The 21,507-nt window shown below is 44.0% G+C and overlaps 1 long non-coding RNA gene across 1 annotated transcript in view; it reads left to right on the top strand.

Moving 5' to 3' along the window:
• LOC146809093 (uncharacterized) overlaps positions 1–17,202 on the top strand; it is a 52,139-nt gene extending 34,937 nt beyond the window's left edge. The window contains exon 2 of the long non-coding RNA XR_014966322.1: positions 15,531–17,202. This is a non-coding gene — a long non-coding RNA (uncharacterized LOC146809093). The remainder of the gene's footprint in view (positions 1–15,530) is intronic.
• The last annotated feature ends 4,305 nt before the right edge of the window (positions 17,203–21,507 follow it).

Here is a 21,507-nt window from a genome sequence, read left to right as displayed (position 1 = left end):
GCCCACAGAAGCTCTGCGTCCTCTGGCAGCGCAACCTCTGGAGGCCACCCCATTAGCATCCACATCTCTCCAATGGTCCTGGGAGTCAAACGCCATGCAGGTTCACAGATGGCCTCTTAGGTTGATGGGCAATACATAGGGCCGGCCCAGGCGTGAGCAGAGACACACAGCGGCACGCCTCAACTAGACGCCATCTTGGCCACGCCCCCCCATGTTATTTCTTTTAGACAGCCAACTGGAATGATCTAACTCTACCTGAGCCCAATTTTATGTATCTAATTCTTTCATAAGAGAAAGGAGGCTCTGGCAGAGATCTCCATCTGGTAAATTATAGGGAAAGTTAAAAAAGTTTAGTTAAACTTGAAAGAAAATTGTAAAAATATTTTATATTAAATATTAATGTAAATCAATGTAATATATTTATTTTAAATGCAGAACAAAGTAATAAAATGCTACAGCACTGTTAACTTAATTTTGAATTAAATATTTAATCAATTTAAATAAAGAAATTAAATAAAAAATGTTTTAAGATTTATTTAAAAAGCCCACTAAAAGTCGAATGTTTGTATTTACATGGTGTCATGGAAATTACAAAGAGTTCTGTATATAATTAATTAATACTAATTTGAATTTTTTTAAAAGAACATTTTATTTGTTTTAAATTAAAAAATGTGATAAAATATTTTAGCACCTAGTAAAATTTGTTTTTATAATACTAATCTAATTTTATCAACATTCAATCTAATTCATATATAATTTAAGAAGTTGAAATATATTATTTTCATCTAATATTTCCTATGTGCTTCTATTTGAAGTCCATGCCTCCATTATATTCTCTGGGATGGTGTTGCAGTGTCAGTGATTGTGGACTTACTGCTGCTTCTTTTTGGCTGAAGTGACTTTACAATTGTACATTTGGCTCCACCCCGTTTCAGGGAGTGGAGGCATGTAAGTTTACACTTGAGTAAAAACACTCAGAAATGCTGAATAACTAAAAATAGTAAAGTTATTTAAAAGTGGCAGACATTTAGACTTACTCATGTGTAAGCCAGCCTTTGTGAATCGGTCCCAGAGTGTCCTGAATGTCTGGTGGAAGGGAATTCCAATACAGGTTGTGATCAGTAAATCATTCAGTTCCAGTAGGTGCATATCAGGATAGAATGCCATCTTGGTAGACAGGACTCAGGTCTTTTACTGCTTTGAAATCAAGTACCAGATACTTGGACAAGGCTTGGTGTTTAGCAATGCTTCAGTGGGGTTGGTGGTGATAAGCTCTTGTGGGGTACATTTGGATAAATTATACAGAGTTCAGGTAGAACATTTGTGACCTTTTCTTAAGTAGAGGAATATTGATGGAATCCAATAAGAAGACTATTGCACTAGTCTAGTCTACTGAATACCGATGGCTTGAGTTGGTTGTGTTAAATGCTGTGTGTGCTTGTATGCTGCATAATTGGGAGCATATTGCAGTATTTGTAGTAGTACAAAATGGCTTCCATTTACAGGGATGGGCATACAAGAGCTATAAGGTGTCTGAATGAGGAAGTGAATTTCAGAGAGTAGGGGGAAAATAGTTGGTATCAACAGGAGAGACAAGTGTTCATTACAAGGGGAAGTTTAGGACCTCAGTTTTGAGGATTATAACACGAGTGAACTCAAATCCATCCGTTATCTGTGAGGCCGTCTGTGATGTGTGCCTGGAGATGGAGTTAGAAAATAGTAAAAAAGTGAAAACGATTTGGATGTCATTGGCATAGAGGTGAATGAAGAAGTCAAACATCAAGAAAATATAACAGGGGAAGAAAAGTACATAGAGAAGGGGAGAGGAAAAGCATGGAGCTATGTAGAGTACATTTAGGTAGAGCAGCAGGAGCTCATGACTGAGTTCCATGCGATGAAGAGGTGTGGAGGTCCACAGTGCCAAATGCAGCATACAAGAGAAGGCATATGAGGATGGACAAAAGATATGAAAGGCAGTGGTGATTAAGTTGGATACATATGAAACCCCTTGTATCCATACAGAGAACGTTATGGAAGCCAGATAGAGGATTTTTGCAGGAAAGGTAAAGTGTAAGGCAACTTAGGACCATATGTTCCAATATTTTCGACAGAAATGGGAGTTGGTATACTGGATGATAGTTAACAGGACACAAGGGATCGGCAATAGGTTTTTTGTAAGCGGGAGAACTACTGCAAAGTGAAGCAGGTTGGATGTATATCAGTTGTGAGATGTTCAGGGTAGAAGTGAGAGGTTATAATCAGGTATGTAATCACAAAAGGGCTCCACAATGTGTGGAGGAGGGAACAGGAGGCGTGGGGTTCTAGGAGCTAGCGGCCTCCATTGCTAAATGTTTACCACAGAAAGCTGCTCCTAGTGAAGTATGACCCTACTACAGTTATAAAACCATTGTGAGTGGGGACATCTCACAGAAAGTAACGGACTGGTCTCACACACCACCTGGTGTCATGCTTCATCATCGGCCAGTCCTCGCCCTCTAAAACCTTTGTTTGATAGAGGGCGGGCATACACCTGGAGACAGGGATGCACTTCTAAACTAAAGAGTGGGGGCCCGTGAAATGGAAAGTGAAGTTAAAAATCATTATAGTTACCAGAAAGTAAGTTTTAATGTGGCCAATAACTATATGATACTAAAAACAAAGGACGGTGAGTGGGGTTTTTAGTGTCCCCTAACCGTCTCGTGAATGGTCAACATGTTTCTGCCATGTAGGCCCGAGCGGGTCCAGGGCATTCATCCGGACCTAAGTTTAAACTGGGGGCTCCGTTCTTACCAACAAGTAGCAAGAAATTACCACTGTGCGGGTGTGGCGAAGGCCGCACTCCGCTTCCTAAATGGCTTCCAAACGTCAAGCCTATAGGGAGATATAAAAAAATGAACAAACATATATATATAAACCTGTAGAACTGGGTCAAAAAAACATTAAATGCGAGACATAATAAAAAGAAACAGCGCATGCGTAAGTTCCTTAAGGTGAGTGACTATTCACGTGACTTGTGCCACTCTATGTATGTACACAAACAGATCGAGAGTATTGAGAGCGTGGTAGCTCTCATGGGTCTTACCCTAGTTGAAACAACTACTTGCCACATGGGGGTGGGGAGGGGAAACTCCTGTTCATTCTGGAGGGAGAGAAGGTAAACCTAAGTTTCCATCAAACAATGTGTGGGAGATGATTTTCCACATACGTGTGTAGCACACGCTCATTCACACAGTAACGAACCGGAAGGGTCCAGTTACAGCATTCACTGCATTCATACTCTTACTGTCTCAGGAAAAGAATCCCACGTTCGTCCTATGTTGTTGCTCCCGGTCCTCCCGAATGTTAGAATGAGGCCGCGGGTCGGTGTTTTTGTAGAGCGCTCGTGGCTTAATTAGAAACAGCGCTGAGTAATAGAGCCTGAAAAGTGGCTCCTGGTGTGGGGTTTCCGGTGTCCCGAGCGGACGCGGGAAGGATGCGTGCGGCGGGGTGCCTGGTTTAGTCATGGCTGAAGTGCGGGACCAATGGTATTCCTCAAAGGTGGTGCATGCCCAAAAAAGGGGAACGGAGGGCTTGACACTCCCATGACGGTGATGTCACGTGTGAGCGAGGTGAAGTTTCAGAGAGAGAGCGCGTCTGAGGTCGCCTTGGCAACGCGGGGGTGCCGCGGTGAGAGGGTTCTGATTCGTTCACAGTGAACCAGTGTGAAGTGATCGCTTTATGTTGTTATGTGCATGGTAAACCATGCGAGGAGGAGCATGCTTCAAAATCGAGTTTCATGGAGAGAGCGCGTCTGGGGTCGCCCTGGTGACGCGGGGGTGCCGCGGTGAGAGAGTTCTGATTCGCTCCCAGGGAACCAGTGTGGAGTGATCGCCTAACGTTGGTAGGGCGCAGTGAACCATGCAAGGAGGTGCGTGCGTCAAAATCAAAAGTACGCGGTTGATATCCCAAATGCAGAGGGGGTCATGGCCCAAGTAGCGATCATCCTAGTTAGAATGGGCGTGATAAAGCGAGCGGGCAGTCTTTTAGTGTCAAGGAGGCGCGGATGTCGCTAAATTGCAGAGGGGGTCCTGGCTCACGTAGCCGGCGCGGGCTTGTAAGAAGAGTGTAAAGAAAAGGATTAGTGATGTGGGCAGTCTTTCAGTGCCAAGCGGGCGCGGATGTCGCCAAGTTGCAGAGGGGGTCCTGGCTCAAGTAGGGCGCGGAAGTGTAAGAAGAGTGTAAAGAAAATGATTAGTGATGCGGGGGGAGGGAAGGGTGTCCCAGGGCGCAAAGATGAACAAGTTCAAGCCATGGAGCAAGGGTGGCGTGTTGGCGTCACAAGAGGGGGGGCAAACGTACACAGGAAGAGGATTCATCTACCCAATTGGAGCCAAGGGATGTCGTCGTTGAGGCCCTTCTCATGGGACCATAGACGGTAGACCCACCGTTGTTCCCTTACGTGTAACGCTTTTGAGAGGTCAAATTTACTTTTATTCATCACTTCAAGGACGGTCCATCGAAGGTCAATGTCCTTGTGATGTTTTTCCAGAAAATGACGTGTTAGTTTGGTATTTGTTCTCTTACATCTGATGGTGCTACAGTGTTTGTTAATGCGTATCCTGATTTTTCTGGTTGTCATGCCAACATACTGGAGACCACATGGACATGTTATTAGGTAAACAACATTCTCAGTATTGCAATTGCTGAATGTACGGAGTTGCCATGGTTTTCCTGTGCCTATGTTGACTTCTTTCGTGTTGGCAGTTAGATTGCAAGATGTACATCCACCGCATGAAAAATGTCCCATCACACGTGGTTGGTCCCAAAGCCTCTGTTTTTCAGTGCCATCTGCAGTTGGCATACTGGTGCGTACTAGTTGATCTCACAGGTTTTTGTTGCGTTTAAATGCAAATAATGGGGGTTCCCACTGTTTTCCAGCGCTGTTCAAGATATTCCATCTTTTTCTAATGATCTTCTGTACTGTGTTGGAGAGAGGAGTGAATGTGGTGACACACACTGTTCTTTCGGTGTTCTCCTTTTCCACATCCTCTAGAAGTGCTTCCCTTGGGTTGTTTCTTGCTCGCTTCTTTGCCCTACGTACCATCTTTTTCGGGTAGTGGCGATCAACGAGTTTCTTTTCTAGTTGGGATGCCTGTTCTTCGAAGGTATGAATATCAGAGCAGTTTCTCCTAACGCGAAGGAATTGTCCAACCAGGAGGTTTTGTCTCAGGGCCTTAGGGTGATAGCTCTCATATATTAGAAGGCTATTCCTATCGGTGGGCTTGTTGTGCACAAACAAATACATTCCAGTTGGACTGGTGGGAGAGAAAATGGATGTGCCCAGATGGATAGACAGACAACTAGGCACCCGGATCGTGAGAGCCAAGGGACTGTGTGTTTGCGAGCCATATGTTCAGAAATAGCAGAAATATTTACCCTTGGATTAGGTACAGTGGTTATCTGTACTTAGAGTTGGTGATGCTATTTTACAGCAAGACAAAGATTTTTATACCTCAGGAAGTGACTAACCCGCACACAGACCTAGGCACCCTTCCACTCACCAGCAAGACCATTGATTAAGGGAAGCAACCTACATCTGTACTGACAACTAATTCCAATATCTTTGGAGCTAAAATAAAGATATACAGAAAAATATCAGAGCCACAATCACTTCTTTGCTTAGATTTCTCGTCCGTGTGCCCCAAGGCTTCTCAAGAATCCAGAGACATTCCAGCGTTTGATGGCTGGAAAACACTGCAGATTACAAGAGATTTTTGGAAGTGCTGGTGTATTTTGATGATTTCTTGGTAGCTGAAGAGCCTCTGGAAGAACACAGCAATTTATTGTTGAAGGTGCTAGACAGACTGAAAGTAGAGGAACTCAAACAAAGATTCACAGACAACTGATATATTTGACAGAAGCTGAAATGTGCAAACTGATCTCAAACACCCTGATGTTAAGTATGTGAGCCTTTTATTTTGAGAAGGACTCTAGAGGGCCAAAAAGTATTTAATATACTTCTGTAGAAACTCATAACTGCCTTAGTGTTGGTTTACATTGATCCATAGTTATACTCGGATACTAGTTAAAATGGACAAGATAAAGTTTTATATCCACACGGAGTAAAAGAAGCAACACCACATGGCCTATATATACACAAGAGTGTGGGCTCTGTGGTTTGGGATTACCCTATTATGTAATCACCTACCACATCACAGATACTTAGAGAGATTAGGAGAGATTGGATATTGAGAGCCAATGAACACTTGGATTTGATAGACATGCTGAAAGAATGATTCAAGAGGATATTCAACATATTGTCTCATTTTTAGGTCAAGCCTATAGCGCCAGCACGCATGTGCTGCTCGCTTTGCGACGCATGCAATATTCAGTACAGAGTGGTGGGAGCTCTTCACCCATTGGCTTGTGTCTTTGTCCTCCGTAAATGCTGTCTTCTGATTCATTTTGAGGCTTGTTAGTTTCTCCTTATTATGGCTATGTTGTCATTTGTCATCTTCCATGGCTACTGGCCCCTTTACTTTGAGTGTTACACTGTACGTGGACGGTGAGTACTCCTTTGTGCCCCCTTCTCCCCCCCGCCGACACTCCTGTTGTACCTTCCCGTGCCCCCACCCTCCCTCCCACTTCGAGAGGGTGCCGTAATCTGGAGATGGTTCTTGCAGGCTTTACTAAAGTGAAACGATAAAAACACGCCTGGTTTAAAAACTACAGATCGACACAGTCATTTACTGTTAAAAAGAGAACTGGATCGTTCTATCAATCCTTCCTAGTTATTTTGAGAGCTTCATGCTGATAAAATGTTACTACAAGCTCTTCTGTACTGCGGCTGCCTGCGTGGGAGCCGGAACAAGGACCGGAAGTGGGCGAGTGACTATCCAGTAAAAGTGATTGAGAAAATCGAAAGGCCAGAGACAAGTCTGAAGCAATTTGGAAGCAAACAGAGAGCCTGGCCATAATTGGAATTACTGCTATTCTAACGACAGAGGATAAGAAGCAATCATGTGAAGATGAGCAGGAAATAAAATGATGTGCAAAGCATACACGAACCTGCCTTTCCTTTTTGTGCAGTGGTAACGCGGCACCCTTTGTTCTTGACATTTGTAAAGGATTGACCTCATCGTAATTCATGCAACACGCAGTCCATTGAACAGCCCTATCGGTGTATACTGAGCAATTAATAAATCTGTTGTGGCAAATACATATTGGGTTGCTCTGCGGGTCCATTATTCTTCATTACACGTCATGCAATTTAGCGTCTGTTTTAAGAGACCACCTGCTTGTTATGTACTATTCTCTTTTTTTACTCATGCTTCTTTCATCTTCGAACTGACACGTTAATCTAGTAGCATATGCCTGGCTGTTGAATTTGCCATTTTAATACATAAACAAGTAATACAAAAAAATCCATATTTTTCTTTGCACTCAGCTTGCAAAGCTTTCCATAAACATGAGTCTCCCGTCTCCATCCCATGACTTACTATGCGCAATAAATCGGTTTTTTGGGCAATAGACAGTTTAAGTTTTGGTCAGATTTCATATGTTACCTTGTTAAATTGCGGTATATTAGTGTTCCCTTAACTGCTGAAATGTTTAGGCTGATAGTGAAGCTTTTTCTTATATTCGTACATGCTCAACTTTCAATCATTTAGTGCAATGAGAAATATTAAAATGTATAATGCCACACATTTCTTGACAAACCCATTTCTTGATGCCCCCTGTTTTTGGTGCCCCCTGTGTATGCATGCGCACTCATTGGCTGGCCCCAATTAACACCCTCTGATTAGCAGGCATTCCTCCGCAGCGCGGCAGACACAGAAAAGGGAATACATTGCATTTAATGTATGCTTCTCGTGACATTGATTGGAGGCTGTGTTTAAGGACAGTGAGGGAGAGGGCGCCCTCTCTGGTGGCAGGGCTGCCTTGATGGGATTGTAATGGGGGTGGGAGGGAGTGGCGCTCGGCGAGGGAACGGCTGTGCCCCTCATGTTAGTTTAATTCATCATCACAGACTTTAATGTCAAGTGAGCCGTCATGTGCTGCGATTAAACAATATTATAGAATGTGGCTTGGGCAGGGGCATAACACAGGCCCCCGCATCCACGCGGTGGGGGGGGGGGGGCGAGCTGCAGGGGGCCCCCACAGCACAGTACTGAAGCCTGCACGCTTCGGATTAAATCCGGAGCGGGCCCCTCTGTGTACATTGCATGGGGGGAGGTTAGGGGCTTAAACTTTCGTTACGCCACTGGGCTTGGGTAATGGAGGCATGTACCAGAGCTTGGTTAATTTGTAAATCTATATTGCGCCGCTTAGCCCCGGTGAGGGCATCCATGGGCAAGAGGAGGTTAAGTGAATTGCCCAGACATTGCGAGATTCGAACCGGGATCCCCCGATCCGGAGTCGGCAGCTCTGTCCACCGTGTCACACCCTCTCGTTTCAGCTGTAATACCCAAAATAATTGTAAAAATAAGTTGAGGAAAGTGCCCGATCGTAAATGGAGCGAGTGTCATTCCAGGGTTTGGAAAAGCCACTGCTGATGCAATGGTGAATTTGCTGGTATCGATTTCTTTTGGCGGGATCACAAACACGTTCTCCTTTAAATGGACTGAGATTTTTAATATGCAAAATGTCTTTCTGATTCTTTTTCCACAAATATGGCTATATTAACACTCTGAGCTGACTGGAATAAGTGCTCAGTGAAAAGGCTTTTTTTTATAATATTTAAAAAAAAAAAAAAAAAAAGGCCTCTTAATCTGAAGGTTTTGCGTTTAGCAGCAATGCCAGTATGACACACCAAGTTACATTCTATCGGATGGGGTACTCCTTTCTTCAACCGTTAGAAGGATGAATAGAGAAGTCAGCCCTGTTGGTCCTCGAGTATGTGCTCTGAGGATTGCACACTGACCCGTAGCATGCGCTCAACCCACTTAGCCTCTGTAGGGGACCCGCTCTTGTTTGAAATTCGGGTCGCATCGTCTTTATGCTGCTATATATAACCCGTTCAGCAGGAATTATGCGTTTGTGAAGTGTAATGAAAAATAAAGGATAATCAGTTACTTGGTAGACTCAAAGAAGTAATGTTTTATTCACATGCAGGGTGTAAAAATAAGATTAAATGAAATTCAATACAAATTTGAACTCTGACAGCTAGTTAGTGATATTACGCAGACCTTTCGCTGCTCGACGACCGGAGAGGATATTGGGGCATATCAGCAACAACCAGCGATAATTATCGCTAAGCGCACTTAGCGCTAGGATAATTATCGCCGGCTAACGTGGATTTTTATCGCCCAGATAGCATGCTATTAGCAACCCTTAACACAACAGCGATAAAAATCCTAGCGCTAACTGCCTAACGTGAGATTATCGCTGGAAACCCAGCGATAATCTCACAAAGTTCGCCGTTAGCTTGTTGATAGGGCCTCACAAACTTAGCCATGATATCCACCTTCCATAGGATATCATGGCTAAGTCAGTCCTGAAGCAGGCGTAAGGAAAATAGCGATAACAGGGGTTATCGCTACTTTTCTTGCCGCTATGCTTCATAGCATGGCGCTTGATGATAGGAGAAATGTCGCTTAGCGACATTTCTCCTGTCATGTCATGTCAGGAACGCCCACTTTGCATCTCATTAGAGATGCAAAGCTGGGCGTTAGGAATTCGTGCGCTAATGCAAGGTTTCACGCGTTAGCGTGACCTTGCTAATTAGGCGATAAAATTATCGTGGCTTTTCGGCCGAAAACGTCCGCAAAAGCGGCGATAATTTTTCTATCGCCGCGTTGTAGATATGCCCCATTGTGCGCTATACACCGCGCACCTGCGAGGGGCTGAAAACATGAATGGTGTGCTGAATCGGACGCCCCCTCCCCGTTAAACCGGAAATCCGTCTTCTTACAGGCACTACAAATAAGTGATGGCAATGTGAAGACCCCTAAACCCCGCCCCCCCCAATTCGTTTCTAAAATATCTGAGATGGGAGTAAATAATTGTGCTGACGTCATCGGCAAAGCGGCATGCGTGCTGAGTTTGTAGGTAGATTTACTCCCGGTTTCCCGGGGTGTGACAAATACTTTCCCTACGTCACCTCCCCAGCGCCTACACCCTAAATAAGTATTTAAAAGCACTGCAGTGAGCATACCTCTGGGAGGGAGACCAAGTAACACCCCCCCCATCCCTGTGTAACCCTCACTGTTGTTTGGAAATGGCCAGCCCCACCCCCGAAATCAAGCTCTACTCCTGCTGAAATCGCAGCGGCGTATACTCTAAAATGTGTGTTCTTCCTTACAAACATAATAGATTTGAAAGTTAACCCTCCGTTAGAGCAAGCAAAGAGTCACCGCAACAGTTTTTAGGTCGAGCATTCAAGACCTCTTGTATATACTTTATTATATACTTATATGTGTCGACAGGCCCGGCTCCAGGAATTTTTATTCGGGTGAGCCAAGGCTGCATTTAGATGGGCCACTGCGGGCTCGATTTGTCACATGTATGTCTGGGCAGGCCTGCTTCAGGGCCCTCCTTTATCTCTTCTTAGTCTTACAAGGCCCAGTAAAACGCACTCTGTTCCAAATCTCGTTCTAAATATTATCACTCTTAAAAAGTGCTTTTCTTCCATGTAATGTTCCTTTGATGGGAAGAGGAGGTTTCTGAGGTGGGAGTATCAGGCAACTGACACTCCTCGGGCTTCCTCTGTGCCAGCCTTCAAGGAGAATCCCTCATCATTACTACCTCCACCTGACCCCGGACTCTGCAACGCACTTCCTTACAGGCCTGATTATCCACTACTCCTCTCCTGTGCACCTTATCTCACAGCTGACCTTGGGCCCCAGCCCCATATCGGGCACCATCGGGCTCCACTTTCATTTTTCCCGGCAAAAACATTAGTAAAATCACCTTCAAACTTAAAACATTGAATAGAGCAGTAAATATAATTAGCACGCACTTTAAATAAAGTATGTTCCACGGTAACCCTAAAGACCCGACTGCTAATTAAATAAACAAAAACAGAAAGGCCATGACAGGGCCGGGTTTAGCGCTGATGCGAAAGTCTTTTTTGGAGCCACACCAATAACCTTTCTCCGTAAATACCTTTACTACCACCTTCCAACAGTGTCCCTCATCCCTCCATGGCCCCCCCTATTGACCTCTTCCTCGGATTCCCTCACTGCCACCCTCCAACAGTGCCCCTCATCGCTCCATAGCCCCTTCCACTACCTCCTCCTCAGATTTCCTCACTGCCACCCTCCAACAGTGCCCCTCATCTTTACGTAGCCCCTCTCTCATATGCATTTCATTTGTTGTATAGCGCAACTCGTATCAGTGTAGTGTGGGTCAGTACTTTACACCACGCACACATTATACAGAGACAATGAATCACACAACTATATAAATCAGTCTACAGGGAATGTCACATAAGCCAATGAGGATTACAAGGTGTATGAATCACATGTCATACATACTGGTGGGCAGTATATTTTAAGAGGGTTTGGTCTGGGAAAACACAACCTTAAGATTTACAGAGTATTTCATGGGGTCAGCTTTACTGAAAAAAATGTATATCTGCCCAAACATACTCATTTTGGCGACATTAGAATAATGAAAGACTGAGGAAGTTCTAACTATATCACAAAACTAAAAAAGCGAAGTTCTAACTATACCATTCATGTTTGTATGCAGCTCTTTGATGACAGTTCATTGGTCACTGTCCCATGTTAGGATTGTAACTTCTGAACTGCAAGTAACACAAGGATCTCCGTGACAAAGGCAGTAACCAACTGAGCTTCCACATAAACTACAGTTCATCTGCATTTAAAAACCGCAGACAAATGATTGCTCTCCAGCAGGATCATTAATCACCACAGTTATCTGGGCAGTTTGTATTGTCTTATTGTTGTCCTGCATCAGCCACGATAATGATAAAAACTGTTTAAATGAAGCACACACGAAGTATGTGTCCTCCTGATCCTGTGCACATTTTAAACCGAAAAACAAATAGTAACACATTCTCTTACCTACTCCTTTTAGTCAAACTTTGTGTCACAGCCTGATGTGATAAGCTGCTGCAGGGGTCAGGAAAGGTGAATAGGAATAAACAAACTTCTTTTCTCCTGTGCTGCATAGAAAAAGAAAAATCCACGCAGCAGGACAGTAGGCAAAGGTTACCCTTGTCAAAGAAAGGATTTGTCCCTTTCGCCATGTGGAGATAAAGGGGTGAAAAAATAAACAACGCCTGGTTAACATGTAATGGTCTTTTAAAGACCTGTGAAGTACTCAGGTGCGTCTGCGATAATCTCAAAAACTGCCTGTGTGTCTGTGTGTGCCCAGGAAGCTGTCTCAGCCTGGGCTGACACACACAACTGGGGGTTGAAGCACTCGGAGCCAAATGGCGTTGCGTCCCTACCTTTAAGACCCTACCTTTAAGACTTTAGGGCCAAGGCTCCTGTTTGGGTGGGCCAGGCTCATGTTTAGGTGGGCCTGGCCCACCAGGCCCACCCGCTAGAACCGGGCCTGTGTGTAGATACCCTAGGACCTGTCTGCTTCCGCTTAGGGACTTTTTTTCTGTTCAACTGCCTCTATTTAACTGTCTTGATAGAAAATGACCAGTAGAGGTCAGTAAAATACCAGAATCAATTTAGCATTTGCTAGATTCCAGTCCATACAGAAAATTGTCTTCCACGAGCACCCATAGACAATAACATATTTTTCAAATCTTGCGATTTCAGTGATATGACCACCGAATACCCTGATTTTATATTAAAACAGAGCTCTGGACTATACCATTTCCTGCCAAAATCCAATATTTCTCTCCATGTGTTCCCATACCTGGCGTGCCACGCAATTTGGTGCTTACTTTCCCTCCATGTTAAAGATCAGTAGATGTTTCAGCACCCAGGCTAATGTGCTACATAGCTAAATACATATACGGTCCCAAAAGCGAGACCGATTGCATTACAAATGCTTGATGGACGAGTTGACATCTTTTCAATTAAAATCAAACATTTTATTGGCTTGCTTGGTGAAGCTATGTTAATTTTAATAAATGGATCCTGGCTGCTCTTGATAAGCTGGTTCCATTAACTAAGGTGGCCACTACACCATCAAAACATCATGTTAGCTGGTTTTATTCTCATCTTCAAGTTTAAAAAAAGGAATGCAAAATGTTAGAGAGTAGGCGGCGAAAGAATAAAAAATCCACAAACTATTTTATATGCTAGATCCTCACACACCCTATTGGTGTCATGCTTCATCATCAGTTATCATCCTGGTCACTAAAAACCAGGGTGGGCTCAACCATATTCCATGGAGCACTCTGAATATTTTCTGTCACAGTCTCTACAATAAAAATACCTCGGAGCACCTAGGTATCCCTTTATCCTTGGTGTTCTTGTTATAATTAGAAATGTAAAACAGGGTTCACAACTTCCCCAATTAATAAGGTTTTTTAGGAAAATTGATAACAATTTGGCAGGATATGCTGTTTCAGAACTGGAAGTCGGTAAATGTAAATGTAAATTGATACTTGTATAGCGCACTACTCACCCGCAAGGGTCTCAAGGCGCTTGTACGAATACCGCTGTGAAACCCATCGTGGCTTTCCCTGTGAGGCATCCACTCCTGGGCACCCCCAAGGTGGAGGCCAGGCATCCTTAGCGTTGTGGAGATTAAGCAAGCTATTGCCCAGAGTTGCAGAGTGGGACTCCATGATTGGAATGGCACCGAGGCAAGAATTATCAGGTCCGTGGAATTTTTTGAGCCCAATACCCACCAAGGCAGGGAATTGAACCCTGGTCCCGGGCTAGACCTCTGCATCAGGGTCTGCCACTCTAATCATTGAGCCACACTTCTCCATGGTCACAAGTTGCCCCTGATGCAGAAGATTGCCCTTGCAGTTGGTGGCAGTGAAACTGGATGCAAATTGGAGGAGCACAATGTGGATAATTTCAGTTCATACATCCAGGATTGGGTCAAATCAGTCCCTAATTGCTACTAATTCTCAAGGGCACAATTCAGAATTATGTGGAAAGTGTGCACCCAATAATTAACATAATTAGCAGTGTGATTTTTGTTTGCTCTTTAACCAGAGCTTCAGTAGGATTTTTCTCTGGCTTCAACCTTTCTTTGGGAAAATACTCCAGGGAATCTTCAGATGCAGGTGAAATGTCTTCAATCCACAAAGTTTGAAACTACACAAAGAAAAAAGTTGTAAACTTCATGCAGATTTTTGGATTCACATTCCATAGGAGATATATGTGGACTGGAAACACTTCAATGTTTTCGAAAGCAACACTCAGTGTATTTCCGGATCCAAAGTCAGGAAATATTCCTAGGCTGGGAACTCCAAATCAGTGTTGGTGTGTCTGCAGCCAGGTTTTCAGTCATACTTCAGCTAGTTTTGGGAAAACAATGCCTTGTTTGTTGATGATTTGTTGTTACATGGTTACATTTGTGTCGGTATTATATTTTAATTCTCTTCTAATATTTATCTGTATATATTTTTACTATAAAAACCTCAGATCCCTGACTCTTTTTTCGTACTATTTGGGATGCCGCCTCACTCTATGAACAACATTGTACAAGTCCTGGGCATTCCTTCTGTAAATCTTTGCCAGAAGGTTTTTTAGTCCAAAGAAAAGCAGGAGTCCTACTGACACAAAGTTTTAAGCTATCAAACAAAAGAAAAAGACAAGAAACATAGGGGCATATTATGACATTAGTGGCGCAGGGCAGCGCAGCAAGTCACCTTGCAACGCTGCCCTGCGTCACAGGGAAAGGGCAGGAATGCACAGCGTTCATCCAATATGGCACATTCCTGTCCTTTTCCCTTGCCCTGGCGCCATTTTGGCAACAGAGCGCCAACACAGGCACCTTTACACCGTGGTGCCTTTAAGGGTGGCTGTGTTGTAGCCAGGAGTGTTTTTGTGCAGGGAGGGACACCTTCTTTCTATGTGTGCAGCATGGAGCACACATAGGAAGAGGAATAAATGAGGGGAAATAAACATATTTCTCCTAGTAACACCAGAGAGGCGTATCTTTTTGGCGCATTTCCAGGTTTACCTGTTCTTCTAAATATGGGAACGCTTTAAAATCCATTGAAATTGAGCGGGTTTTCCTATGCAACATCCATGGAAACGCCTCCCTGGTGGACAGTAATACAACGCAACGAGTTTGCTCTGCATTACATTACTCGAGATTTATGAAGCCACGCAAGGCCATGCAAGGTGGGGTGCATGGCTTGATAAATCTTGCTGTACATTTGCATCGCTGTTGCACTACATTGTGTGGTGCAAAAGTGACACAAAGGGGCTCATAAATACACCCCATAGTGTTGTGACAACATAATGTGATGAGGGAACCCTACATGCTAGACAGTACAACTATAGAAATATGTCATCAGGGAAGGTATGAACAGGCTTCACTGGGGAAATTTGACCATAATGTGGCGATTTGGAGAGGATTTGGTTAATTGTGATCAAATGCTAAACACTGGATGTGAACAGTAATAAAAACAAAATGTCATATTTTTTGTTTTTCAGACTCAGAGTGCCAATATGTCTGGAGATACTCAGAAGGCAATAAGGAACTCACGAATGGCCCTATTAATGAACAATCTGGCACTATCCATTGGAATCGTTGTTATCACGATTATCATTGTGCTCTGCATAGTTCTCAGATGATAAGGAAGTCTTCTTTTTGCTTCCCTTTTTGGGCAGAATTTGCCAAAGCTTCAACTTAGCCTTTTTGCCTTTAAAAGGACACTGCTAAACAATTATGGAGGAGTTCTTGAGGGGACGAACGCTGAATTTGAAAGAAGTTGTTACTTTTTCTATGTCTACTGTGTCTGTGTCGATTTTAAGTTATACTGAGGATTATCCTTCATTCGCCTCCAGGAGTCTCCTCATTGAGTCTTTACTTCTTTACTGGCACTGATGCAAAATGCCTTTGTTCAATTGACGCCAGTGGAAAGAGATTATATATGGCCTTCACTAAGTCTGGAAATATACACTGTACGAAACCAATACACCTGAGTCCGATATAGGATTCCAAGAAAGTCCATTCTGAATAGAGTTAGGTCTGTGACCCAAACTTCACTAAAAGTAGCAGTCAACACCAAAATATCTGGGAAATCTAACTCATTCTTGGAGGCATTTCTTGATCTCTGTTCAGATCTTCGCAACCGTTTCTTGTCTACCGACTTCATCTTCCTCTTTCTACTATTTCAGCATATATGCCCCCAAAACAAATGTTCTCTTTGCCACTGTCAACAAAATTGACATTTTACAGTTCTAAATTTGCCTTCTTATTCAGTTTGCCTCTTACCTCCTTTCCCTTAGCTACTTACCTCAGTTTATCTCTATAGATACATGTTTGACATCTTGCGTTTGACATCTTGTTTTCCCTTTCTACCTATTTCCCCCTCTCTAATGTCCCTACCTTCTACTGTTTAAGTTACTACTTCTATCTCCTCATTCTGGTTCCCTGTACTCGGGGACTACTGTACTCTAGTGTACTCACTCATCTCCCACTCTGACCTCCATTGTTCTCTCTTCCTTCTTCTATCTCTTTGTAAATATTTATAAGTTACTGGAATTCTATATCAGGTTACCATTCATCTCTTTCGTTAGCACATGGTTGAATGCAGTTTCTGTTGGCATATGTTCACTCTTAGAGTAATTGTCCTTGTTCATCTGTATTGTGAGACTCACAGTTGTTTTGAAGAGGGTGACTTCTGCCCTGTTATGGCTGGTAATAACTGTGCTGTAAAAGAATGGATATAATATAAATAATTACGTCAGAAATTGATTAAATAACCCAGATGACGCTCTCCCTTGGAGCAATCCCTTCAAATCATGGTGGACTAATGTTCTTGACTTCTTGGACTCAACAAAGAATCTCAAAAAGCACTCAACCATAGTGAAATAATAATATTAAATTATTCTGTGCTTTAGAACAGAAACATAACTATCTGGAGAGTGATGTCAGAAAACATGAAGATGTACGTCTCTACTTCTAAACCTATGAAGTTGAATACCATCGCCAGTATGTCATGTTCGAACAATATGATTGTGGCCTGTGGAACCATTCCTGAGTCCATGCTAAATGGCTGTACTGAGATATCCCAAATGTTCTCACTTCCTGTAGTGGTAGGGATGCATGACCGTTAAAAAGATAAACTGGAAAATGTATTAAATATTGTGAAAAAGTTCATTCATGATCTGCAGATATTTTTTTGAACACCAGGGTCCTTACCACCATAAGGGCGCAATTTCCCTGTTTGCACCATGGCACACCATAAAACAGGTGCAAACAGGGAAAGTGTCCTATTAGAGTGAATGCACTGCCCTCAAGGCAGCCACAAAGTCGCTTTGCTCTGGGGGCAGCTCATTTAAGTGAAATATGGAGTGGGTGCTTCACAGCCACTCCGTGTTTCACGGTGCAGGCAGCAACCGCCTGCACTTTGAACAAGGGAGATAGATCCCCTTGCAGACGGGTGCAGTGAGTGCATCCGTCTGCACAGGGATTCTGGGGGGTCAATAGTACCCAGTTTGTCCCCTCCAGATGGCTGTCTTCAGGAGATGCACTGAAAGTGCACCACCTTTTTTGTGACGCACAATCAGAGCATCTCCTAAATGCATCGTTTCCTCTGCTTCCACATCTATAACATGGCACAGGGCATAGAAGCAAAGTGATTCTCTCCTTTGCATAGAGCCACAACCCCATGCAAGTGTTAGCGCTGGCGCTACATGTGTGCCTGCGCAATCAGTATTACAGAAGGGACAGAAAGGGTGGACAAGCGTGTGCGACCCCGTCAGGAATACCAAAGTGCCCTGGGGCGCACAAAGTGGGCACACATGCCTGTTGCCCCCCTGGGGTACTTCCTGTAATTAGGTCTCAGATTGTGGTAAGAATAATGAGGAGATGTGTGAAGCTCTTTTGCAGTTGCAAACCCTGCAATTCACAAAATCACAGTTTGTGATGGAAAAATATCATTCCTTAATGTGCAAACGTCATTGAGCGAGTGGGTAAATTCTTTCTGACTCATAAAAGATCACTTACGAATCAGAAATAGGATTGGGGCTAGAAGGGTCGTCTCCTTCCCATTTCTGATTCTAAAAGTAATGTATCAATGGTTTGTGAGAGCACATGCGGTTGCAGACCATTGATGATTTACAGAACACCGCGTTTTGGGGGTAACTGGTTTGCAATGAGGAATGTGTCCCAATCCCTATATGAATAGTTTCACCATCCACATCTTGGTGAGGGGACATGTGAGGGTGAGCCACTCCTGATGTGTTACCTAATAAGCAATACATTTTATTTGTTAGCAGCTAAGTACTTAGTGGACATAGACTGCTTTGAAAAACATTTGCTATCTGATTTGGAAAGCAAAGGCCTCCACCCCTGCATTGGCAGCCAATTACAGGGGATCATAAATTGCAACATATTTCAACCTGCATCATAACTACTTAATATTCATTAGGCAAACTGCATTGCCCTTCATAAACCAGGAAGTGCACACATTAAAAATTCCTGATATGTGAATGATACATCAAGAATAATACAAGGAGAGTGGGGGGCCGGGAGCGTAGTTAGAGAAAGGGGGGAGGTCCAGTACCCGTGCTCCCACAGAATACAGTATATATACTAGGAGGGTAGCTGTTCCTTAGAGAATAGAGATGAGACCAAAAGCTGGGTGTGTGAGCTTGTCGCGAGGTTGGGTCGGGGTAAGTGTGGGGGGAATTCTTCCTTTAGAATATAGTGCCCTCACACACCCTTGCAAGTGTCATGCTTCATCATAGGGCGTTGCTCCTCGTGGGGGTGGCGCTGCAGTCCCTCACGGGCCCCGCTAGAGGGTTTTTTGTCGGAGATCTTTTACGGAGACGCCGCAGTTGTGCATGGGGGTGTGTGGGCCTATAAAAAGGGAAGGTGTGTGAGTTGGTTAAAATTACTATATGGAAACCAGAACCAAAGTTTTTATTCACGGATCCATATGGCAAATTAAAAAGAATCCTGGAGGTCCTCTTTGGAAAGAATATGGAGTGCAGATGTATGACTGACCGCTGCTTTCAGGATGGGTGCTGTTGTGAATAAAGTCCTACTAAAATGGGGTCAACATGTTTCGCGCTTGCTGTTGGTCCCTAAGGTATCCCGTAGCGCTTCGTCAGGACCGGTGTAAAAGGTGAGAACAAAGTGAAGCAGGTTCCAGAGAAAAAGAAATCTGTGAACCTGTAATAGCTTAATATTAAAGGATTTATGCGTCCAAGCGCTGATAGGAACTCTTTCTGTAGGAACCTATGCCCAACCTGGTGAGATAAAAACAAGTTTGGAGAGAAAATACAAGACAAAACATATAGTAAGGTTTACATCATAACTAATGGTCAAATAATACTTGCATGTTGTGTTCATATTGTCAATAAACACAGTAGTGTGCTCAATTAATCGTCATGCACACTGTGTGACCATGCAAGTAAATCAACCCGGTGTAGGGGCATGAGTACCCCAGTGCAGTTGACCGTTGTGCAGGGGTATATATTCTATAGGCGTTTATCAGTGGTCGTGTGCCTAATAATCCCCGCATATTGCCAGCTGTATGCCGAAAACCATCTAGATCGAGTCATAGTAGGGGGTCGAGTATGATGGAAGAGACTCGTGGTCGGAGTTGTCAAAAAATCAGTGCTCGAAGAGCAAGGTATTGTGTGTTGTGCCGGTGGTGATGGTACAAGTAGGTATGGCGGAGCTGTCAATAGTCAAGCTTGCCGCTAGCAGATAAGAAAATGGCAGTGCGAAAGTTACAATGTAACTAATGCATGTGGGCAAACAACGACTGTGAAGGAACCACTCCTAAAAAAATGATGATCATCATGCACACACTCTCTCTAGTTAACAGCGCGCCTACCCTCCTAGTCCAGGGGACGGGCTCCGTCGGCGCCTCAGAGGTAACAGGTAGAGGAACTGGAGGAAAGTGGGTGCGATGTCAGCACACGTAGGTAGTGGGACCCGTTGTAAAATGTTTTCGTGAAAAAGAACAGCAGTATCGGTTCAAAGGGTACTCACGTCTGCTCTCCTGCTCCGGGTGTGGAAACCTACCCCTCCTCCGTAGTGTGCCGGGATTGGTGAGGAGGGGTTGGGGAAGTGGGCTTTAAATATTAATCCCATTTGACACCGACCGAGTGATCTGGGCAGGTCTGAGCGTTAAGGAAGTGCGTGGTGACATGTGTGTGGCCAAGCAATGCTGATTGGCGCATCACGTGGATGGCGCTACAGTGTTGGTGTAGCCGGGAAGTGGAAGGGGCGGCCATCTTGGAATGGTCAGTGATCAGAGGGGAAAAAAGGAATATTTGGTAAATGTTGTTGATCCGCGGTTGAGCGGAGAGGTGAACATTGGGTAAACAAGCAGTAGAGGAGTCCAAATACTGAGTGACTCACGGGCGAGAGTGGCATATCGTGAGGTTCCCACACAGTACGTTCGTAAAATGCGGACTGTTCATATCGATATGAACGTGCAGTGGCAGGCAGTGTGTGTGATAATCAAGAGATGCTCAGCTCTCTAGTTGTGTATCAATAGTAGGTAAGCGCTTGTAAATGACATGGTGGAAAGGGTAAGGAGGTTAAGTTCCCTATCTAGAAAAGTGGAGTCGGGGAACTCAAGGTATGGAGGTGGGATACATCAGTATGTGATGTCAGAAGTTTAATTCGACCAAAGGGATTCCATCGTTGAGTCCTGCAGTGTCACATTTCAGTCTGCGGACCCATCGTTGTTCTTGTTTCAATAGAGAACGTTTTGTCCAGTTGGGGTTGGAAGCGATGATGGTCCACCTCAAACTATTCGCAGTGTGTCTCTGCTCTGAGGAATGTGTGAGTAGTTTGGTGTTTATTCTACCCTGCCTTATAGTGCTCTTATGTTCACCAATACGTATCTTGACTGCTCTGGTGATCATGCCCACATTTCTTTTATTGCAGGGGCAGAGAATGGTATAGCCACAGTTAGTGGTGTTACAATTGGTGTGTCTAGTTTTGCGCCAAGGTGTAGCTAGGCCCAAATCGATCTCTTTCGAGGTCGTGGTTTCTGCACATGTCGAGCAGGAGCCACAGGGATAATGGCCTACTACTGGTGGTAAAGCCCATAGTGTGGGTTGTTGTGTCAGTTGTGGTTTGGGTCTGGTGTGCACAAGATGGTCTTTAAGATTTTGTGTGCGTTTAAATGCAAAGAGTGGAGGAGGGTCGGGTTTGAAAGTGCCTGAGTTCAATATGTCCCAATGTTTCCTGATGACTTTTTGTATTTTGTTTGAACTGGGTGTAAATGTGGTGACACATGTGATGATGTCTGATTTGGGTGTTTCCTTGATTTCAAGGAGGGCGGCCCTAGGGTTATTCCTAGCTCTATTTGTGCTTGGCGAATGAAATTGCTTGGGTAGTGACGTTTCTTGAGGTTGTCCCTGAGGATGTTGGACTGTTTCTCAAATTCCATGATGGTGTCACAGTTCCTGCGAAGACGCAGGAATTGGCCCACTG

Source organism: Triturus cristatus, chromosome 7, assembly GCF_964204655.1.
Source record: "Triturus cristatus chromosome 7, aTriCri1.1, whole genome shotgun sequence".
In the NCBI taxonomy this organism is placed as follows: domain Eukaryota; kingdom Metazoa; phylum Chordata; class Amphibia; order Caudata; family Salamandridae; genus Triturus; species Triturus cristatus.
Note: the sequence above shows the minus strand (reverse complement) of the source record. Positions and strands in the feature narration are given on the sequence as shown.